The sequence below is a fragment of the Salmo salar genome, chromosome 23 (genome assembly GCF_965601325.2).
Source record: "Salmo salar chromosome 23, fSalSal1, whole genome shotgun sequence".
NCBI lineage: Eukaryota > Metazoa > Chordata > Actinopteri > Salmoniformes > Salmonidae > Salmo > Salmo salar.
Window position 1 is genome coordinate 33,625,018 of NC_138313.1, and position 18,121 is coordinate 33,643,138.

Here is an 18,121-nt window from a genome sequence, read left to right on the forward strand (position 1 = left end):
TCTGTAGTGATGCCTCTAGCACTGAGATGCAGTGCCTTAGACCGCTGCGCCTCACAGTGGTAATAATACAGACCTACAGTGGTTGTATTATCAATGTAGAGGATATGTTCTCTAAGTTGTTTTCTACTAGGCCCATTCTATTGTCATATTACATCACTTGTTTTGCAAATGCTCACACACAGTCACAACCTGAATTACATTAAACCCCCATTAGTGAGGATTTTCCACAGAAATCCGAATTCTTTCTTCCTAAGAACACAATTATCCACCCGCAATCATTGTTTCATTCCCCCACACATCTATCTAGAGCAGAGGATTCGCTCAACATTGTTTCCTCTGAAAGGCAAACCTAAAGCCTATTGTTAAATGAAGCCATCTCCGCCTTGTTCTCTCGAATTAACCGTGATGGTAGTAAAGCCCCTATTCACACACACTGACTCCCCTGGCCATATCATGCTTTGTTTAAGTCATTTAGATTACCTTATTCTGTCCCCCGCCCCAGCCTTATCTCTCTGCCTATTTCATAAATCATCAGCGCCTTAATTTCCCCCCCCACACTCCCCATTCTTTGCCCCCGCCCCCTCCATTTCAACCTCGCTCTCTCTCGCTGACTGGCACCCAGCCCCCGCCTCTCTCAGCCCTCTCCCTCTCTTCGGCTCTGCTCTCCTCAGCCCAGCTGCCTGTGGAGTTGGACCAGGTCCAGGAACAGGCAGATGGCTCTGTAATTAGAAGTGCATCTCTCCATTCCCTTTCCACTTCTCTCTGTTAAATCAAATTACAGAAAAAAAATCTGTTTTCTGGTTTAGCATTCTTTGCAGCATAGCCTCTCTCTCTTCCCTCTTTCACCCCGTACATGCCAGAAAGTGTGAGTGATGGGTTATAGTGTCAGGAAGCTGGGATCTTTGTGTCCATTTGAATTTTAGGGGAGTGATTCGATGTTTCCGACACATGCAGGGGAAAAAGGTTTGGAATGGCTTGCCATTTTCAATGTAGCATTCATTGTGGTTCTGAATAACTTAAATGGACCCTTGAAGGGCCATTTAACAAAATGGCTATTAGAGTATTCAAATGTCTATTTAGAGTATTGGGTCACGGACCCATATCACCCCTAATTCAATAAATACAAATTCAATACATGCGTATTATCTATGCCCCTTCAGTTCAAACCCACGGTCTTGGTACTATAGAAATTGGAGAAACGATTAAATGTGATTCCCTTGCTTATTTGAGGTCATGGGCTGGACAATGTTGTGTGTTTGTGCACATCTCAGTGTGTGAGCTGCTGGTGAAAGGATAGCTTGAGGGGAGGCGCTGCAGGCACTAACCCTGCTATGTCACTGGGCTCCTGGGAGAGAGGAAGTGCTGGCTGTGCTGTGGGATTGTAACCGTTGCTGTGCCCAGCATGGCATGGCCACTGTGCCGCTCTCGCACACGGCATAGGCAAGGGAGGCATGCCAGCCTCACCCTCGCCACCTCCTGGCTGGTTAGTGCTACAACCGTTAGCTAAATGTCAACACCATTGATTAGTGGCAGTTGTGCATTTATCTTGGCAATAGTGATACCTGGCAATTTTAGATGTAAGGTGCAGACACCTTTTATTTTAGGGGAGGCTGACTGTAGGTATATATCATGGCACAAGTGTGTTTTGTTGAAATGACAGCTAATGTGAAATTTGTTTGACCCGTTAGGTGTATGCCTCTTCCTCCGGGGATGAGTATGCCCGTGACAACGGAGGATATCCTGGCACCAAACCTGGCTCTGTCTACCCAGGCTCTTTTTACATGCAAGGTAACTACCTTAACCACTTAAGCACTGGAGTGATGACATAGTCTAACCTCTTTATGTTAACTTAATGATTTAAGGTATATGAAAATGTGTTTTGAGTTCAAATGCACTGGAGTCAGTCATGTTTGAGTGAGTAAGTCCATTGCCTAACCCTGTTGTTGACAGAGGGACTCCACCCCTCTTCTGACCCTTGGGCCTCCTCAGGACCTTTGGGTCAGTCTGGCTACTCTGCCATGCTGGGGAACTCTCCCCACATCGGCCAGCCCGGATCCTTCTCTGCCATCAACCCACAGGACAGGATGGTGAGGACAACCTCACACTATGTAATATTTCATATCATTTACATTCAAGTAACTGTTGTATTGAGTTCTTTTTTTAATGCTATTTCTACTCTCTGACGAATCCAACTTCCATACAAGTTGCTCTAACCCAAGCTGTTCTGTCTTCCCTCTAGAAGCGTCAACCCCTGCCTCTGTCCCCACAGAACTACCCTCTCCACGGCAGTGAGGTGAACGGCAGTCTCCCGCCCGGCTTCCACTCTGGCTCTGGGAGCTACAACCACACATCCTCCATCAACGGCGCAGACAGCATCATGGGTACAATAAAGGCTCACGTGACAACCGTGTATTTTGTTAACCAATTACCTTGTCCTTCTCCTGTTAAACATGTTGTGTTGCCCCTCGGTTTAATAATGTATTTAAAGCGGTCTCACTAGCTTATTGGAGACCTTTTTATATAGTAGTTGCTGCCTTTTTAAATAATGGGTGAGGTCAATAAGCTGTCGTTTCTCCACAGCCAATAGAGGCACCACTGCAGGGAGCTCAGGGGATGAGATTGGGAAGGCTCTTGCTTCAGTGAGTAATCCTCTCAAAAAAAATCCTACAGACTTTTTGATTGAACTGCATTGTGTTCTGCTGTTCACTGTCTAAAGACACTTTGTCCTGTGTGGGTTAGATCTACCCCTCGGACCACAACAGTAACAACTTCTCCTCCACACCCTCCACCCCAGTGGGCTCGCCCCAGGGAATTGCAGGTATACATACTGGATTATATCTGCTGCATCTGGTAGCTTGTATTAGTAAAGGGCTTGACTGGCTCTCTGGAGCCCTGAAAATGGTTCTGGAGCTCCATCTACAGTTGGAAATCAGAGCTGTCATTTTGTTGGACAGGATTTTCTGTGTAAATATGGCATCTCTTCTATTCTCTCTCTGCAGGAGCTGCATCTCAATGGCCAAGACCTTCAGGGCAGTCTGCCCTGTCACCCAACTACGAAGGGCAACTGCATGCCCTGGTACGCCCTCTTCACTCCAAATAATTCCAAAATCTATTATTTGATGTGATCGTATATTAGTCAACATAGTGACTGAGATTTGCCCTGTACATCTGTCTCTTTGCAGCAGAACAAAATGGAGGACCGCCTGGAGGAGGCCATCCACGTGCTGCGTAGCCACGCTGTCCAAGGCCCGCCCGGCCTGGGAGGAGGAGCCCACTCTGACATGCACAGCCTGCTGAGCGCTGTGTCATCTGTACACAACGGTGGCCTGGGAGGTCTCTCTCAGGCCTTCTCCAATGCTGGCCTTGCCCTCAGCAACAGACACCCTACCATGGTGAACACACCCTCTGACTCCAAGACTTAGCCCCCCCTGTTGTCTTAAGTTACTGAGATTATGATGTTGTGTTTGATGTCTCATGTTTTGTTACCGTTCTCCAGGGAGGGAACCATCAGGAGGAGCCCACAGGCCTTCCTCCCAGCAGTACCCTGCTGCATGGTCACCACGCCTCCGGACCCCCCCAGTCCACTGGACAACCAGAGGGCTTCACCAGTGAGTCACACACTCTGATTCGCTGCTCATCCCCCACATGACCTGTGACCTTTACTCCTGTTCCCTGATTTAATGTATAAAACATGGCAAGCCGATAAGATAATGTGGCTACTTAATTGTTCTCGAAATCGGACATACTGAAGGTGTGTATCTGTGCTGCACCACAGGTCTACCAGGAAGTGTGGCCCGCTCCACACACTCATCCAGCGGCTCGGACATCAAGAGGGAGGATAAGGAGGATGACGAGAACTCCTCCACCGCTGACAAGTCTGAGGACGAGAAGAAAGAAACCAAACGCATCAGAGCAAGGTAGGTATACACCAACCGTCTCTCACCCCGACTATTGACACTGGCAACTATCATAGAGAAGGGCATTCCTGTGTATTACCATTTGTTGATGAACATACTGTAGACTATTTTATACCACATAGGTGGAAATGTTGTTAAATTTTGTTAGCGAAAGAAATAGGAGGAGGAACGCATGACATTAGCCCCGATGTAGATGCACAATTTCAACTGCTAGTTAGATGTGTTAGTTGAGTTGGTCACTTATTGAATTGGTAGCTAGTTGTGTAATGCCCTCCCCTCATGTCCCATTGTTTTCAGAAAGGAGGCGTTGACCCTCCAGATCCTCTCTGGCCTCTCAGGCCTGTCAGACCCGGGAGATGAGTAAGTCTCTCCATCCATAGGCCATAGTGCTTTGTGCGCTGAAAGCACACAATTGGGGAGCCAATACTGTATATCAAAGTCTACCGTTCTGCAAAGCCTAGCACTTACATTTTCATTTGGTTTGATGGTAATAGACACAAGTTGGAAAACAAAGCAACATTGAATAGCATAATGGTAAAAGATAACAACATTTCCAACCCATGTGGGATAAATCATTATTGTTTAGTATTTTTACCAAATAGTCTTATAATGTGTTTCACTGCAATTGGTAACTTATTTTCCTAGTCTTGAGTAAATTAAATGTTTCTATTCGGATCAATTGTATGACTTAACAATGTATCTGGAGCTTCCTTTTAATACATTTACTTTCAGAACTACATAACTTCCTGGTGCTACCCAGGATTCTTTTAGAATGACAGCTAAATGCTTAGGTGTCTATGCTGCTTCGCATGTTTTGCTGAGGTGCAGCTGGCACATGCGGCCCAACTCTTTGAAAGTCTAGTTGCTTGGTTTGTGAGTGCCGTCCTCCCGTGGCTTCATTCCTCTCCGTGTCTTCCGCCTTCTAGTCAAGAGGATGAGGATGACGAGGACCTTCCTCCTGAGGTAAAGGTAGAGCGTGAGAAAGAGCGGCGAGTGGCCAACAACGCCCGTGAGCGGCTGCGAGTGCGAGACATCAACGAGGCTTTCAAGGAGCTGGGCCGCATGTGCCAGCTGCACCTCAGCAACGACAAACCTCAGACCAAACTGCTCATCCTGCATCAAGCCGTCAACGTCATTCTCAACCTGGAGCAGCAAGTCAGAGGTAACGCAGGGCTACTGTGGCCATATCTCTTGTATTGTCACTTTTTTTAACATGTTGACCTCTGTATTACTTTGTCCCCTGTGTATATTCTTTCCTCAGTGGACCATCGAGAACCATCCTGAATATTTCATCCAGCTATTTCTCACACCAGAAAAATCTGTTTCATGTATCTTTTTAATAAAGGATTGAGTTTTTATAGCACAGTGAAAGGTTGGATAAATGACTTGTATGCGATGTAAACTCATATTCCCTCCTATCCCCTCTTGTCAGAACGCAACCTGAACCCTAAAGCAGCGTGTCTGAAGCGGCGGGAGGAGGAGAAGGTGTCTGGGGTGGTGGGGGAGTCCCCCATGCAGCTCTCAGGAGGCCACTCCGGCATGGGGGGAGACGGCCATAACCCAGTCAGCCATATGTAATACCAGGTAGGTATCTCTTCATCCATATTTCATCTTTGTCAATAATTGTAGTGCTTTCAAGTTTAGAAGACTGATACTATTGTATTTTCCTTTGCAGATCTGGTGGAATTCCCTTGGCTCTCGGAAGATGTGGCCTTGATCTCTTCTTCCACCCATTCTTCTCAGTGTGTACATATACTGATGTGTCTGTGTATTGTCAAATTCAGTTTCAAGACACACATTCACACACCCTTATCCACACATGCGTACTGCCAAAACTGACACAGCCAATTTGCCGCACTCCTGACCATGACTACCAGCGCAAATGTGAAGAACCTTGTACTTTTTTTTTTGTATACATATATTTTTTGCTTCCGTAACATGATGGATCACCGGAGTACTAGTGTCCGGCCACAAATGGGACTTAAAACACTGCCGAGAGGTGCTCTGTGAAAGACAGAAGCCTAACAAGCTACAAATTTACAAAAGGATTTGTGCCTAATTGTTACATGTTTTATGAGATATTTAAGCAAATCTGTGGAACGTTTTGTTTAGGGGTTGCTTGTATGTATGAGCAAGAGTAGATTTGTCATTCCCAACTTAATGGTACAGTCTTACATATGTTATGTAACCAAATCCATGTGATAGAGAGGGCAGTTGACCTGCATTGTGGGACAGAGTTGCAGTCCCACTCCAGCTCTGTGGGCCCTGGGCCCAACATGAGACGAGGCAGAAGGGGGAGGAACTTCACCTGCCTAGTTGTCATGTTCAGGGTTGTAGAAGGCTCCAAGGCTTTTCTTCCCTGCCATAAACAAAATAATAGTATTTCAGACACAAGTATTGTTCCAGCATCTCCTCGGTGTAGGTTAATTGGGAGACACCGGTTTACCTGGCCAGGGGTAGAAAAGCAGTTTAACAGCACAAAATAAACAGTAATTTTTCATCCTGCGTCTCGCCCCCACCCATTGGTTACTATTGATGCCATCAGAAACTAGAGAAGCTTTCTGGAAAGCTTGTGGTGCTAACCAGCCACTCTGTTCCATCTAGTCATGAGACTGGAGGCTTGGTTTGGAATACTCTGATGGGCATCTTATGGCCATATTGTGTAGTGCCACCCTTTGAGTTTCAAATCAATTGACCCTGAACTTATGCCCCATGCATTGTTATTCTTAAACTAACACTAGGCGCCAATGTGCATATGCAGGATCAACCATTGATACCCTTAATGGAATGAAATATCCTCTTAATACCAGACAAGCAATTTATTATAAGTTCAGTTGTCTATTCTTAAAATTGAAGCTTTGAGCATTCCCAATTAACTACACTACATGGCCAAAAATATGTGGATTCGGTTATTTCAGCCACACCGTTACTGACATATAAATCGAGCACACAGCCATGCAATCTCCATAGACAAACATTGGCAGTAGAATGGCCTTACTGAAATGCTCAGTGACTTTCAACGTGGCACCGTCATAGGATGCCACGTTTCCAACAAGTCAGTTCATCAAATTTCTGCCCTGCTAGAACTGCCCCGGTCAACTGTAAGTGCTGTTATTGTGAAGGGGAAACAACAACGGCTCAGCTGCGAACTGGTAGGCCACATATGCTTACAGAATGGGACCACGTAGCGCGTAAAAATCATCTGTCCTCGGTTGCAACACTGACTACCGAGTTCCAAACTCCGGAAGCAACGTCAGCACAAAAACTCTTCATCGGGAGCTTCATTAAATGGGTTTCCATGGCCAAGCAGCCACGCACAAGCCTAAGATCATGTACAAATCCAAGCGTCGGCTGGAGTGGTGTAAAGCTCGCCAGTAATGGAAACGCATTCTCTGGTGACGCTTGATTCTTCACTCCAATCTGGGTTTGGTGGATGCCAGGAGAAAGCTACCAGCTTGAATGCGTAGTGCATTGGTGGAGGAGGAATACTGGTCTGGGGGCTGTTTTTCAAGGTTCGGGCTAGGCCCCTTAGTTCCAGTGAAGGGAAATCTTAACACTACAGCATTTTTACATTTTATTTAACTAGGCAAGTCAGTTGAGAACAAATTCTTATTTACAATGACGGCCTACCCTGGCCAAACCATAACCCGGACGACGCTGGGAAATTGTGTGCCGCCCTATGGGACTCCCAATAACGGCCAGTTGTGATAAAGCCTGGAATTGAACCAGGGTCTGTAGTAACTCCTCTAGCATTGAGATGCAGTGCCTTAGACCGTTGCACTACTCGGGAGCCCCAGCATATAATGACATTCTAGACAATTCCGTGCTTCTAACTTTGTGGCAACAGTTTGGGGAAGGCCTTTTCCTGTTTCAGCATGACAATGCCTCTCTGCACAAAGCCAGGTCCATACAGAAATGATTTTTTGGGATTGGTGTGGAAGAACTTCATTGGCCTGTACAGAACCCTGACCTCAACCCCATCGAACACCAGACCTGATCGCACAACATCAGTGCCCGACCTCACTAATGCTCTTCTAGCTGAATGGAAGCAAGTCCCTTCAGCAATGTTCCAACATCTAGTGGAAAGCCTTCCCAGAAGGGTGGTGACTGTTCTAGAAGCAAAGCGGGGACCAACTCCATATTAATACCCATCATTTTGAAATGAAATGCTCGTTGAGCAGGTGTCCACAAACTTTTGGCGATGTAGTGTAGTAAGAGCTCATGCTGTGAAGTCTTGACTATATTATTAAAATGTCTGCTTAATGAGACAATCTGATTTGTAAATCCACCTCAAGCATACATTCATCTAAGGATATTGTTTCAAATGGAGCAAAATTAAATGCATATAAATATATATTTGTCTATACATTGTAGATTTTAAATCCATGACAATATTAGTTTGAAGTTTAGAGTGTATCGTAGTTGAGCAGAATGAAGAGCTGATATTAAATCTTAATGTATTTTCAAAATGAACTCAAATTGGACTGTCAGATTTGCCATTGGAGAGGAAAGCTTAACTTAAACAAGAACACAGGCTCAGAAAGAGAAACGAAGACCGATGGGGTCAGTTGTAGGCTTAATTATCATTATGTATTTAGTGGCCATTAAGCTGTCACTCTTTGGTGCATCCCATTTTGATGAGATTGCAACATTTGACTAAGGGGTACAGTGGCCTAAAATATTGATATTGTTCCTGTTTTTTTTATTTATATAAGTAAGGAATTTTTTTTTTTTTTTTTTGTCCATTACCCAGATTCATTATTTCTTTTCAAATGGGAACGTGTGGATGGAATTTATGCCACTGGCTGTCCTATTGAAGTGTTCTTACTGAATGGTCATGTGGCTTCACAAAGCAGTCTATGAAGACGGGCACTGTCTCGAACAGTAATTATGCAACTGGTTTTGAATGTAACATTCAAATGTGGATTGCCTTTATTTTCAAGTACATATCCAGGTTTTGTCCGTCAGTTCAATATTATTTTCTCTTCATTTAAAACGTTCCATTCTATTCTCTGCATTCGTCCATGTGGTCGTCAATGTGCAGCTACATTGTCCTGACATGTTATTTTGGAGTTTGTGTTTGGATGGTCTGAAAAAACAAGTGTTAATTCCTGTTGTAAGTTAATATCATGGCTTCAGACATGGTATAGCACCGACCTCTAACCACAGAGGCAGAAATGTACATTGTTACTTGTTGGTCATAGTATTGAGAAGGATTTAAGTTTACTTTGTAGAAAGTGAGGAAAAGAAAAGAAAAAGACAGTTTCAAATCAATAGTGTGGCCTTTTCATTCTCAAGACTAAAGATGTCATTACTGGAGAGTGATGCCTTATCAGTGCCTGAACTTGTATTTTCATTAACTATAAAGACAGTTCTTTTTTAAACCATAACATTTCATGTATCGCCAAGATTAGAGGTACATCGGATGAACCACCCCAACCCCCCCCTTTTCACTTTTCAGGAAGAAGTTGAAAATTTAAAAAAAATTAAACATTCTATGTATCTAGTTAAATAAACATTTTAACTTTATGGAGATCTCTTGTTATTTTTATTTTTTTATTCAACTGGATTTGACCATACTACTGTTAAGTTGTGGCCGTAGGTTCAAGTCCTGGTTTTGTTTGTCTGTTTGCCCCCCTATTGATAAACCACTCTACACTACTGGGTTCTAAGAGATGATGGGTTCTGCCCTTGTGATCTGCTTTTCGAAGCACCTCAAACTGTCAATATATATATATATATATATATATATATATATATATATATATATATATATATATATGGCTTCAGCTTTGAAGTGGGGGGCTGTGTTATTTTGAGCCATGACAACTGGAGCTTATTGTCATTAGAACTAGCATTTCTGTGTAAAAGAGTAAGTCTCCTCCCATTTACTTTGAGATCTCTTTTTTCTGATATCAAGCTCCTTATTGACTTTGACAGTGACTTATTGTAAGGGGTATTGATGTACCTCTTCAGAGTTGAAGATTTCTCTACTATTACAAGGTGAAATATGTGTAGGCCTACTAAATATTGCGGATTTGTTCTGAGAAAATGTACTGATTTGATATGTCATTGCGTATTCTGTGAACATCCCACAATGACAAAATGTACAACCTGTATTCTGAGTTGTTGGATAGGGGGAAAGATGGAGGGTCTTTTCTGTGTCTCTTGACCTGAATATTGACACAGGCCCTGTTTGAATACTTAGAAGTGCGTCCATCCCTCCTCGCTTAATGACATGACTGGATAGTGTGAGTTTTATTGTCAACCTGTTAAAATGTGACATGAATATAACTTTATTTGAATTCATTTGTTATATGAAAGAATCTTGCTTTCACCTACCAAATTATTTCAGACCATAGATCAATTCAAGGAGGAGGGCACTACTTTTTTTTTTTTTTATTCAAGTATTCAAACGGGGCCACTCACTCACTGCTACAAAGCCTGGCATCTTACACTTGCAGCGAGGACACAATCAAGACTGAGCAGTGTTTTCAGAGTGACTCCAGTCCCGGTCTTTATAAAAACAATTATATATAAAGTAGTTATTGAGAACTGTCCTGTATATAACAGTAATGTAGCAATAAATGTGCCATTTTTAATAACAGAATTATACCTTTTTCAATGTCTGGCTTTTGAATCTTGTAAACATGAAAGGAAAATAAAGGAAAACATTGTAATAAAGGGTTTATCATAGCTTGGCAAATTAATGTCTCCTCTCAATGATCTCCCATTGGTGAGAAAGTATAGCCCACAAGCCCTCACTAAAGTTTTCCAAATGGTTGAACTTGGTCTTCAATGTGATGTCCCTTAAGCCCAGACAAAGATAATGTTATTTACTAACCAGCCTCTTCCTCTCTGGCTCAGATAAAAAATAAAAATCACATTGGAGATTTAGCCAAATTAGGCAGTCATAAAACTAGAAACTAATGGCATTGATTGATAGGGAAATATTGACCACCTAGTAGCCCACTGTAAAATGAGCACTAAAACAACAATCATACAAACCATTCGCTAGCTATAAATCAAGGCCTACTCACAATTACAGTATGAATATCTGTACACAAGATTATGTATCTAATATATATGAAAAAATAAAAGAATTAGCTATATGTTGATTAAAAGGACATTATGGAAAGCCAGATTGTGACGTAAATAGTCTTTGTAGCGTATGTATTTGACATCAATGGGTCAACTCAGGTTAGCTATCAAATCTCATTGTTAATAAAATGATAAACTAAACTGTACAAACAATTGTCACTACCTAATATTTTAAGAAACATTATTTTACGATGTTTATACTATTTGGAAATACTGTATTCCTTATGATGTATTTTGGAAGCTTTTTAAAACGTGCATTTAAACGGACATTCCTGAAGTCCTACAAAGCAGCAGCCATCTGCGACGGAGAAGGTGAGAATGGTACAAGTTAATTGGGGCAAAATACATTGCCGTCGCCAGGACGTAGTAAGTTGAAGTCTGTATCATAACTTTGTGAAGATTTATTTGACTTTAATAAATACATTCTGACAACCGTCCAATGTGTCTCCATGGGCCATCACTCAGTTGGCTAGGTGTACTGATCTAACTAGCTAACGTTACTGGTCTTTGCAAATCTGTTATCCAAAATAATTCATCTCGCTAACAATCTCAGGCCTCTGGTTTAATTATGGCCTCAGTATTTACAAATTCCACCTTTTTGGAGTTTGTTTACTTTTACGAGTAGGGTCACTGTTAGCTAGCTACTGTAACTACCTAGCTAACGTTAGTTCCATAACAGAACAATGAGGCATATGTTTCACCGGATGTATACATCTGAAGCATCCGGTTGGTGTTTATTTTCCACTCGCCGCCAAATATAGTGATGCGAGGAAGCCCAGGGGCCGGCAGTGAGAGAAGATCGACCTTGATGGATTTTGGACGATACTCTGCAAATGTTCTCATCGATGAAACATTTAATCTCAATACAGTTTTCTGTTACGAGCATAGTGGAGTACGTTTTGCAGACTTTACTCTTTGCCAACGTTTTTTAAAAATGCTTTGTTTTGGAGTGCAATGGCAAATTGTTGTTATTGCACACGCGCATTTCACAGAGTAGGCGTTCCCTAACGGAAATATGCAAATACATGCTAGAACGTGCCAATAGGATCTCGCTAGCTCGTGCTTGGCTCTCCCACTTTGCTTGTTCTGCCCACTGATTAATTTGCTCAAATTGGAAACAACAGGTTCCATCTTGTCAACATATTTTGGTCTTCTTGGAACAATTACCAACCAAGTGATTTATGGCCCTCATTAGCAACCTATTTTGAGTAACGTCCTCCTTCATATCTAAGAAATAATTTCTCCCCCATCCAAGTCTTCAGTTCTAGTCAGGAATGCCAGTAGTTTACAACATGAGCCTTATATTCTCATCTGTCTAAATACCTTTGGCTTTGATTCTTAATAACAGTGTGACCGTGTGAGACTGACCACTGTTTTTGATTTGGTAGGTATTTCAATACAAATTACACCACTTAGTGATCTCTAGGTTTAGGGGTTAAATACTGGGAGGAAAAGATGATGTTGGGACTTGACAGCAGTAGTGAAAACTCCTGTAGTAGGATACTTGACTTCAAATATCTCATGTTATCATTTGTCCAGGGTTCCCACGATGGTTGGTTGGGGATCAGTGGGCGGAGTTGCCCTTGTCCACTTCATGGATTGGAGGCTGATCCTGGATTGCGTCCCCCTACATCAACGGCAAGTTCAAGGACAACTAGAGTCACCTCTGGCTCAGAATTGTAAGTGAACATAAAGCAACTGAACAATCCTTTCCGGCCTGTAGTTGTAGGCTATTTAGTGGCCAACAGATGGCACTGTCGTTAAAAATAACTTTTCAGTTGTCCCCTAAGGATATAGGCTAGCAAATGAATTACTAAATGACTGGACTGCTAATGACTGGACTGTGTGTCTGTCTGCAGGACTACAACTTGGGGAAGGGCATGGGTGAAATGCTTGCTCTTTCTGCATTGCGAAAGTGTGATGCCCTGACACACCTATCATTCAGGGCTAGTAGGAGTTTTCCCAAAGGGATGTCATGTTAGATTGAATGCTGTTTTGTTCAAATGTTATTTAATGTGAATAAATATTTCATTTACTTACTGTCTGTCAAATTATTCTACACATTGCCAATCATTCCAAATATGTTAATGCCTTGTTACCAGTGTGTGAAATTGTTATTTTGAGAAAAGGCTCTCAAGAAGTTGGTTCTTAATGCATAAAGTATTTGAAATCCAATTTTATTGGTCACATGCAGATGTTAATGCGAATGTAGCGAAATGCTTGTGCTTCTAGTTCCGATCTAACAAGTAATCTAACAATTCCCCAATGACCAATACATTTGATGTGGGGGAAAAAAAGCTTTAAATACAGTATGTTTTTCTTTTGTCTAATATTAGTTAACATAAATACAGCACCAAATAAGTTTATAAAGTTTTTTTTGAATAGCATTTCATGCAAATAATTGGTTTGTCATTAGCTAGGTTACCATCCAATTGGTGACAGATTTCCATGTGAATATGCTTAAATCGGCATAAGAAATATATGCACATTTTCCCACCAGAGATGTTGTGCGTGATGAGGTAGTGCACATAAACAAATAGTTTGTGGTTAAATTCCAATTGACCGGATAAAAAAAAAAGTACTTTAATGGGTTTCTATTGCATTTTCAACTCTACTGATGGTTTTCTCACAAAATGTGGGTTATTATAGTGAGTGTTTAAAAAAATATATTTCACCTTTATTTAACCAGATAAGCTAGTTGAGAACAAGTTCTCATTTACAACTGAGACCTGGCCAAGATAAAGCAAAGCAGTGCGACACAAACAACACAGAGTTACTCATGGAATAAACAAGCATACAGTCAATAACACAATAGAAAAAAAGAAAGTCTATATACGGTGTGTGCAAATGGCGTGAGGTAAGGCAATAAATAGGCCATAGTAGCGAAGTAATTACAGTTTAGCAAATTAACACTGGAGTGATAGATGAGCAGATGACGATGTGCAAGTAGAAATACTGGTGTGCAAAAGAGCAGAAAAGTAAATAAAAACAATATGGGGATGAGGTAGGTAGATTGGATGGGCTATTTACAGATGGACTATGTACAGCTGCAGCGATCGGTTAGCTGCTCAGATAGCTGATGTCTAAAGTTAGTGAGGGAAATATAAGTTTCCAGCTTCAGCGATTTTTTTACAATTCGTTCCAGAGTGTGCCCACTCTGGTATTGGCACCTGTGCTCTGGCCAACAGCTCGCAAATACAGTGCGGGTTTAGCCTACATGATGAGATTATGGACAAAAGAGGGAGATTTTGTAACTGTCAAACGGCAGTCAAGCATCGTTCATGTCACCAGAATAGGACCTTCAACATTCATTGGAAAGGAGCGTCAAGCTCATACCGTGCATTTTCACCACCCTGAGAAGTTATTTTATCTGTAGTCTAATAAACTGCATGGTTTCCTGAATCGTAGTGGGAGGACCATACACCATGTAATCGTGTGACTCTTAAGTTTACTTCTATTATGGTTATATCAATATTTGTGCATAAAGGTGTTTCTACCGCAATGTTTTGCATAATTATACTGAACAAAAATATAAACGCAACATATAAAGTGTTGGTCCCATGTTTCATGAGCTGAAATAAAAGATCCCAGAAATGTTCCATATGCACAAAACGTTTATTTTTCTAAAATGTTCTGGGATCTTGTGTTTAGTGAGCATTTATCCTTTGCCAAGATAATCCATCCACTTGACAGGTGGCATATCAAGAAGCGGCTTAAACAGCATGATCATTACACAGCTGCACCTTGTGCTGGGGACAATAAAAGGCCACACTAACATGTGCAGCTTTGTCACAAAGCACAATGCCACAGATTTATCAAGTTTTGTCAGTCATGTAAAATCCATAGATTAGGGCCTAATGAATTTATTTCAATTGACTGATTTCCTTATATGAACTGTAACTCAGTAATATCTTAGAAATTGTAGCATTTTGTGTTTATATTTTAGTTCAGTGTAATTTTACAGATGCAAAAAGATCCCACCACGTAGAACAAACAAATTATGTCACCATTTATAAAATTGTACCAAAACTTTTCCATCACAGCTTTTAATTCAGTATGACTTTACTCACATAAACTGTGAATGGAAACGTGGTTAGTGAGAGTACTTTGCTTCAAGCCCCCGTTGATATCCATTATCTGTCTCTGGCTTTGTCAGGAAGTGCATAGAGGATGTTGTGCCTACAGTGACGAGCATTCGGTCAAAACTGAAAGTGTGAACAACTGCATTTAACCAGGTAAAGTGACTGGAAACCTGAACAAGTATAAACAGACCTCCGAAAGACAAAAAGGCAAAAATAAAGTACAGGGACGAAGTGGAGTCGCAATTCAATGGCTCAGACACGAGATGCATGTGGCAGGGACTTCAGACAATCCCAGATCATAAAGGGAAACCAGCCACATCGCGGAAACTGAAGCCTACTCCCAGACATGGTCAACACCTTTTTCACATGCTTCAAGGAAAACAACACAGAGCCTCCAATGTGTGTCCCCGCTGCTCACGAGGACTGGGGGCTACTAATCTCTGTAGCCGATTTGAGTAGGACCTTCAAATGTGTTAACATGCACCGGATGGAATCCCAAGTCGTGTCCTCAGCACATGCACAGACCAGCTGGCTTGAGTGTTTACTGACATTTTAAACCTCTCACTATCCCAGTCAGTCCTCACTTGCTTCAAGATTGCCACCATTGTTCCTGTACCCAAGCAAGCCAAGGTAACTGAACTAAATGACTATCACTCTGTAGCACTCACTTCTGTCATCATGAAGTGCTTTGAAAGTCAAGGACAATATCACCTCCCCATACCTGACCCAAATCAAATGTATTTGTCACATGTGGCGAATACAACAGGTGTAGACTTTACCATGAAATTCTTACTTACAAGCCTTCCTAACAATGCAGAGTTAAAAAGTAACACAAATGAGAAGAAGAAAAAATAATAGTAACACAATAAATAGGCCTTTATAGAAACAAGCCATTTTGCTACACATGCCTGCTATCATTCACTTTGAACTGGACTGTGTGTTTACAGGCAGTTACAAAAGCGCGACTTTAGATCATTGGAACGAATTCGCCAAAAACCACAAAATACACCTGAATGGATTTCTGCAATTATGTAAATACCACAGGAGTCCTCTTACTTTTGGGAACTTTACAGTCCTATTGATCAAACAACCATGAAAAGGTAGGCTCCCTCTGTTATGCACATCAACAACAACAAGATCAACAACTAATGCTAGCTAGAGGAAGATGAGCTAAAATCTGACGAAGGAACATTAGATAAACCCTCTCAAACTGAAGGCCTATAGGTTCGCCACTGTGCAAACATGTCTATAATGTATATAAAGGCTGTTAAGATATTCATGTTTCAAGAAAGGAGTGTATATATTTGGCCTGGCAAAGTGGTTTCATGCATTGACTGAATGGAAGCTAATCATTTTGTTTTTTACTCCGCTGGTCTCCTCACTGTCTGAGACCGAGTCAAGACCGAGTACAAATGTAACGGACACTGAGACAGGACACCGAGACAAAACCGAGACACTCAATATATGGTCTCGAGACCTGAGTGTCAGTGTAGTATGTGTGTGTGGGTAAAGTCCGGTGGTGAGTGTGCATAGTCAGTACTAAAAAATGTGGTTAATGCAAAAAGTCCGGGTAGCCATTTGGTTAACTGTTCAGCAGTCTAATGGCTTAGGGGTAAAAGCTGTTCAGGAGCCTTTTGGTTCCAGACTTGGCGCTCCGCTTGATATGCAGTAGCAGAGAGAAGTCTATGGCTTGGGTGTCTGGAGTCTTTGACAATTTGTAGGGCCTTCCTCTGACACCATCTGGTGAAAAATATGGGTTGTTTATGAATTCAAAAGACAAATAAAAAGGGATAAAAAACTTGGTGGATTTTATGCCAGTAGAAACCACCGAAGGGTGTTCATTTAGAACAAATCAAAATCAAATCAAATTTATTTATATAGCCCTTCAATACATCAGCTGATATCTCAAAGTGCTGTACAGAAACCCAGCCTAAAACCCCAAACAGCAAGCAATGCAGGTGTAGAAGCACGGTGGCTAGGAAAAACTCCCTAGAAAGGCCAAAACCTAGGAAGAAACCTAGGGAGGAACCAGGCTATGAGGGGTGGCCAGTCCTCTTCAGGCTGTGCCGGGTGGAGATTATAACAGAACATGGCCAAGATGTTCAAATGTTCATAAATGACCAGCATGGTCAAATAATAATAATCACAGTAGTTGTCGAGGGTGCAACAAGTCAGCACCTCAAGAGTAAATGTCAGTTGGCTTTTCATAGCCGATCATTGAGAATATCTCTACCGCTCCTGCTGTCTCTAGAGAGTTGAAAACAGCAGGTCTGGGACAGGAAGCACGTCCGGTGAACAGGTCAGGGTTCCACAGCCGCAGGCAGAACAGTTGAAACTGGAGCAGCAGCATGGCAAGGTGGACTAGGGACAGCAAGGAGTCATCATGCCAGGTAGTCCTGAGGCATGGTACTAGGGCTCAGGTCCTCCGAGAGAAAGAAAGAAAGAGAGAGAGAGAATTAGAGAGAGCATACTTAAATTCACACAGGACACCGGATAAGACAGGAGAAATACTCCAGATATAACACTAGGAAGCAGTAGTTCCAGTTGAAGGGTTTAATGAATATGTAGCGTTCGTCGTATTGAGTTGACCAAAACGCAGCGGGAATGTGTATACTCATCTTCGTTTATTTAGAAGGAAACGTGAACACTTAACAAAATAACAAACAATAGATGAAGACAGTCCTGTAAGGCAACACACTAATACACGGAACAACTACCCACAAAAACCAATGAAAAAACACCCCTATTAAATAGGACCTTCAATTAGAGGAAAACGAGGAACAGCTGCCTCCAATTGAAGGTCAACCCAATAAACTAAACATAGAAATATAATAAATAGACACAGACATAGAAATATACTAACATAGAACATTGCCCCAAAAAACCCGAAACACACTAAACAAACACCCCCTGCCAAGCCCTGACCAAACTACAATAACAAACAACCCCTTTTACTGGTCAGGACGTGACAGTACACCCCCCCCCCCCCCCCCAAAGGTGCAGACCCCGGAGGCACCTCAA

The 18,121-nt window shown here is 42.0% G+C and overlaps 1 long non-coding RNA gene across 1 annotated transcript; it reads left to right on the top strand.

Moving 5' to 3' along the window:
- Positions 1 to 11,717: 11,717 nt before the first annotated feature.
- Positions 11,718 to 13,053, top strand: LOC145863005 (uncharacterized). The gene is made up of 3 exons (XR_014382322.1): positions 11,718 to 11,910; positions 12,558 to 12,697; positions 12,878 to 13,053. It is a non-coding gene; the product is annotated as an uncharacterized LOC145863005 (long non-coding RNA).
- The last annotated feature ends 5,068 nt before the right edge of the window (positions 13,054 to 18,121 follow it).